Here is a 6,050-nt window from a genome sequence, read left to right on the forward strand (position 1 = left end):
AATGAAAATGGAACACAAAAACATTAACAGGATGAAAGTGAGACTAGATTTAAACTGAATCACCAGTCAGTCCGTCAGTCAGTCAGGCTTGTGCGTGTGCTGTTTTCAGCTCTGACCGCTTGTCGTTGTTGTTGCATTCCTCAGAGCAGCGGGCTGTTGCTTCCTGCAGTGTGAGCAGAACAACTGAGAGCTGCCTCCTCGGCTCACACTGTCCCCGTGGCATCACTCACAGTCCTCTCCCCCTGGTGATCTCAGAGGTCTTTCAGGGTGAAATTATCCGGGGCCATCACTCATACCGAGGGCAGAGATCTCTAAATAAGTAATAAGACTGTAAATTAAACTCCCAGGCTTACTGGAAACCAGTTTGGAGATCTACGACCTGGGTGATGTTTGCAGGCAGCTACAGGCTGGAGTTTAAACATGAATCAACTCTGTAAACCTCCTCCTCTGTCTTTCCCCCCTCCAGACTTGTGCTTTGTTTTGTGGTGATAAAATACTGATTTTATCACCTGGAGTCAGTCAAACTCCAAGGTTCTTCTGCTCTTTTATTTTTAATGCTTTGTCCTTTAGGTGCGCTGCAGCCCTCAGCTTCTCATATTTACTGCCAAATAACAGCTCCTTGTTTTTCTTTTGTTTTATTTGTAAAAAGATTTCGGCTCATCCAGTTATTGAAGTGCATAATTCATGAGGGCATCTCTGTGAGCAAATACAGAAGAAGCCTCACACGAATACTAAAACAGAACACGGTGATGTGCGTCACCTCAACCTGTTAGCCTAATTACAACACAAGGGTTTACTTATTAATTTATGCATCACTGTGAAACAAACACAAATTAATTCATTAAGCATCTGCATGAATATTAATTAAGGTTAAATATTTACACGTACTACCTGTGTGCTGCTGGAGTCAAACAAAGATAACATTATGTAATGTCGCTCTCCAACTCTCTGAGAGCTCTAATTGTAAGATTTAAAATGTTTGACACATCTTACCTGGGGTTTTCTGATGTAAACTGTGCATTTTTTATTTATTTTTTCTTATATTTTTTGTGTTTATCACAGATTTATGAGAAGTTGGTGCAATCCGAGCTGAAGTGTACCATGAAAACTTTAAATCAAAGCCTCTACATTCACTCCAGTCTTCAGCTGCTGCTGTAGAGTCCACAGTTGTTCACTGCTTTGGTGTAAACCATATACTACACTCTTCTATATACACTCTCTATGGGGGTAAACAGACCAGGCTGTGTGTGTCCAATACAAAATGTAAACACTCTAAATTTTTCAGATGGATTTTTACAGCCTGAAGACGGACACACCCTGTGGTGTTATGGTGCAGAGATCATCTTTTGTCAGTTTTTATTCAATTATTAATAAAGAGGGACTCTGTCTGTTCTCTCAGAGCCATGTGTGAGTGTGACTCGAGCAGAAAATCCAGAAAATGTCTCCATCTAGTGTCTGAACTCGTGTAAGCACTCAACCTTATCTCTAACAGGTCTTCTGATCCCTGTAAAGACAGCACAGCTCATTTATAGAGTAACATAATGATCATAATGACTTTGAAGAACGCAAAACTTATTTATTTAGTCTAACTTTTAAATGAGTTTCAGATATTTATCTATTTGTCCACTTAAGTTTTGAACTTCTTCTGTTTAAAGGCGAAAAATCGTACTGTTTTAAATTTAAATAAATTTATTTATCCATCTTTTTTTTTAAATCTGTTTTAACTTAATCATTTATCTTATTTATTTCACTGCCTCTTACCAGCTTTTTAAGCTTTTTATTTACTTTAAAGTTTAAGTTTTGCATCATTTTCTCTTTAACTGCTTTGGTCTTTTGGGTTTATTGTCTTATTTGTTTCTTTTAATTTGTGTGTGTATGTTACTGAAGCGTATTGCATTAACTTGAAGAATACTGAAGATACTTCATTAAAAAAAAATTACTCCTAAAAACAGGAGGAAAAAATTTCCACGAAAAACAACAAGTTGAGGTGCTCGCGGGATTTCCAAGTATCTCGATACTTCAAAAAATTACTTATAAAAAATTGAAATAATTACAACAAAAAAACAAACCAATAAAAAAAATATCAATCAGAAAAACAAAATTAATTACCACAAAAAATTACTCATAAAAACAGAAATAATAATAACAAAAACAAACCAATATAATAATTATAAGCAAAAAAAAAAAAAAACCAATAAAAAAATATTTATTAGAAAAACAAAATTAATTACCACAAAAAAAACAAACAAATGGAAGAATAAATTACTCTGAGTTTTTTTTTTGTTTTTTTTATTCAAGTGAATGCAATAGGCTTCCATAGTATGTAAATATTATTTTTGGGTGTTTTTTGTATTGTTTTTTTTTTTCTTTTGACATTTAACTTTATAAATAACTTTTCACAGGGAGTAACAAATATGTCCACTCCAGTGGACTACACACACCAGAGACCCAGAATTTATTTATTTACTTATTTATTCATTCATTTAATTATATATTATATATTATTTGATTATTATAAATGCATTATTATTATTATTATTATTATTATTATTATTATTATTATTATTATTATTATTATTACTATAATTATCATTATTGTTGTTGTTGTTGTTGTTTTTGTTTTATTTTTTGTAATTCTATGAATCACTATTTCTTTTCACTTTTTGTGAATCATTTCAAAAATATTTTAACAAATTTTTACTTTGTATATTTAATTGTTGACATGCTTTTAACCTTTATAAAATAAATAAATAAATAAATAAAATGTGAAAAAAAAACAAAGCTGACATGCAGTTCAACCATAGAAACCATTACATTTAGCAGTTAATGACTTTCAAAAAGCTGCTCACTGCAGTCATCACTATGCACCAGAGGGTTAAATGAACCTCTGAACACTTGAGGGACAGTGGGAGTCATCGGGCTCTGCAGCTCCTCCTCTGGGGGTCATGAGCTGACAAGTCTGCGGTTAGAGAATCACAACCAACCGATACTTGGTTCAGTCACACTGAGTCTATCAGGCAGCTGTTTCACAATAAAACGCTCCAAAGACTCACAGTAAACACGCCTGTGTGCACATATGGAGCACTTTGCAGTTAAAGCCAGATATTTGCAACAGGAGTCGTGTGAGGACACAGAGTCAGACGGAGGGTAAAGCGGGTCAGAAACACACCAGAAGCTGAGGATCTGTGTTTGCCGGGGGTTTAACTAACGATTCTCTGCCATCACATCTTAAAACAAGCTCAATTTGTCAATACTGTGTTTAAAGCTGATATAAATGTTAACTCTTTACCTAAAAGCAGTGACTTCCAGGACTCTGTATCCTACTGAGGAGAAAAAAAATCCAATAGTTAATCCCTCTTAAAACATAATTATTCAATTTGCTCTCTGATTAAAGGTTAACAAAAAAATGAAGAAAAAAATGTTAATTTGACAGAGCTATATAGCTGTTTCCCCTTAAATTTGAGTTCTTAACTCAAAGCTAAGCTAAGCTAAGCTAATGCTTGCAAGCTGTAGCTTCATAAAAAAAAATTGCATCCATAATTTCACTCAACTTAGTCAGAAAGCAAATATTTGTCTTTTAACACCAACCTATTCATTTGAATATGTATCTCTTATTTTAAAGAGGGGTATTGTGTGTTTTAAGTCTTAATTCTGTCCCTCTGGTGCCCCCATAGTAGCTTTATTTGATTTACAGATTTAAAAAATAAGTTGTTCTCACACTTGTGTTCTCAGGAAACCCTTGTTTCAACCTCCATCTGAAATACTTTGTTTTATAGTTGCTGTCTCTTTAAGGCACCAGCTCTACAAACCCCATTCCCTCTGATTGGCCGGCTGTCTGGAGATCTTATGCCAGTTTTAGAATGGAATCTTTTTGCGCAGGATACGGACAAATTCAGGGATTTCTACAACATATGAATATGTTGAGGTTTGAAAACATGCACACATTTAGCATTTTGTATCCATGTTTAAAATATGGGAAAGCAGAATACCCCCTCTTTAAAATCCAATTCCAAGTGAAATTATTTAAAAAGTCAGAAGATCCTCATTTTCATAAAATGTCACAGCGACCTATACAGAAGATGTCCATCAGCATTTCCCACATGTACAATCCACCTCCTGAGGGACACAATGAGGACGGACAAGGTTCACGCAGCGGTCACTTTTAATTACACGGCCAAGGAGATTTCACTCTTTGTTTTACATTCTCTTTCTTCCCTCCTCACTACCCCCCTGAGAGACGAGCGGTAGAGGTATCAGTGCATATATATGTTCTACATGGAGTGAATTTTAAACACCTTTACTGAGTTAAACACTGTGTTGGCCTTTTAAGGATTGTCTTAGAGCAAAAACTGAGAGCACACAGTGAACTAAATCCTCATGTCATGTTTTTAGTGTACATTTCTGCTCATACAATACAGCCCTTGTTTAAAGTTTATTTACCTGTTTGAAATCCCTCCAGGAAAATATTTAGTCTCTAAATGTTTTCAGCGAGGGAGGAAGCAAAGGAGGAAGTTTGGTTTTAATTAGAAGTTTGTCGAACACTGCGAGGCACAGAGGAGCACTGCTAGGACTTCATATCTCAAAGCTCAGAGTTTAGAAATATGAGCTTGTGACACTGATTGCTCTGCACTGCACTGTTTGCAAATTCTGCGTGATTAGGAGATTATTTAAATTAACTTCTGCAGCCAAAATAACAACAGAGGTTTATGAGAGTCAGAGATTATGTAAGAAAAGTTAACTTTTCCTGTTGAGGTTGGTCGTCAGCAGCACAGTCATTACGTCTCGTCTGGTTTTCCTCTGTGCTTGAATTTGTTGATGATCACTTCTGATTATTAATCCTTCAGAAAGCAGAAAAACAGCTTTGGCACAAGAAGTACAAATTCGTTCTTTTATTCTTTCCTTATTCAGATCTGTTTATCCCATGGTCCATTTGTTGGGAATGCAGAAAGTAAATTGATTAGAGCTATGGGCAGGGGCGTATTTAGTTGTTTGGGGGCCAAGGCAACCCCAGTCAATTGGGCCCTCCATGTCCTTGTAACTCATCTTCCTCAGAGCTAGCCTGGCCTTCCCTGGGTCCACTGTCTCTTTCCCAGAATCAAGGCATGAGACAGTGCTAATCTTGTACATGGTAACTTAACGCAACTAAATGCATTTCCTCAAGTTCTGTACTTTAGTTTGATTTAGAAAAAAGTAAATCCATCATTTAGTCCACTTTGTCCTGGATTTGAAATCTTTTATGGTCAATTGACAGCTTATTTGTCCCACAGTGGGGAATTAACAGAGAAACAGTAACAAACAAGAAAGTATGAAGTGAAAAACATTACAATAGGTAAATATTGAAAAAATAATTTAATAAAGAAAAAATATGTAAATATCAAGCACAATATAAAACTGGAAAAAAATCTACTGAAAGAGGTGATATTTACAGTTACCATACTTTTTGGTACTATTATTTTAAAGTTAATGTATTTTCATTTGACCCCTTGTCCAGTGAGTTATGTTTCCAAAAAAGAGATTTTGTACAATAATGTTTATCACCAACTCAAAAAGTTTGATTTTGAGAAAATTATCCTGTTTCCTGGGCTAGATAAAGTCCTTAAAATCCTAAAAATCTGATAGGTTTATCTCAGATCTCAGAGCAACATTGTTTTTTTTTTTTCAACTTGGTTGAAAATAAGAAAAAAAAAAAGGGTGAAAAATGTTTTTTTTTTTTTTTTTCCCCCTTTCTTCCTTAATCAAATTTTGTAACATGGAATAGCCCATTGAATAAGAAGGAGGGGGAGTACCCAAAACAATCAAGACTTTTGATGTACTTTGAAGCATGTGAAGTAAGATTTAGAAAAAAGAAATGCTTTCAATTGAAGAGAACTTCATAAATCAGAGATGCTTTGGGGGCCCATGGGAATCTTGGGGCCCCAGGCAACTGCCTGTGTTTGCCTAATTGTAGCTACGCCCCTGGGTATGGGGCATTTGTCTTAGGAGTTATTCCTCTGCTGCAGCTGCTGTTCAGTATTTTTAGTGCATGTTGTTCCCTATGCTTTTTAAGAAAA

This window comes from Halichoeres trimaculatus, unplaced genomic scaffold (genome assembly GCF_033239565.1).
Source record: "Halichoeres trimaculatus isolate MK-OKI-2021-1 unplaced genomic scaffold, fHalTri1.1 fHalTri1_scaffold_11, whole genome shotgun sequence".
NCBI classification, from domain to species: domain Eukaryota; kingdom Metazoa; phylum Chordata; class Actinopteri; order Labriformes; family Labridae; genus Halichoeres; species Halichoeres trimaculatus.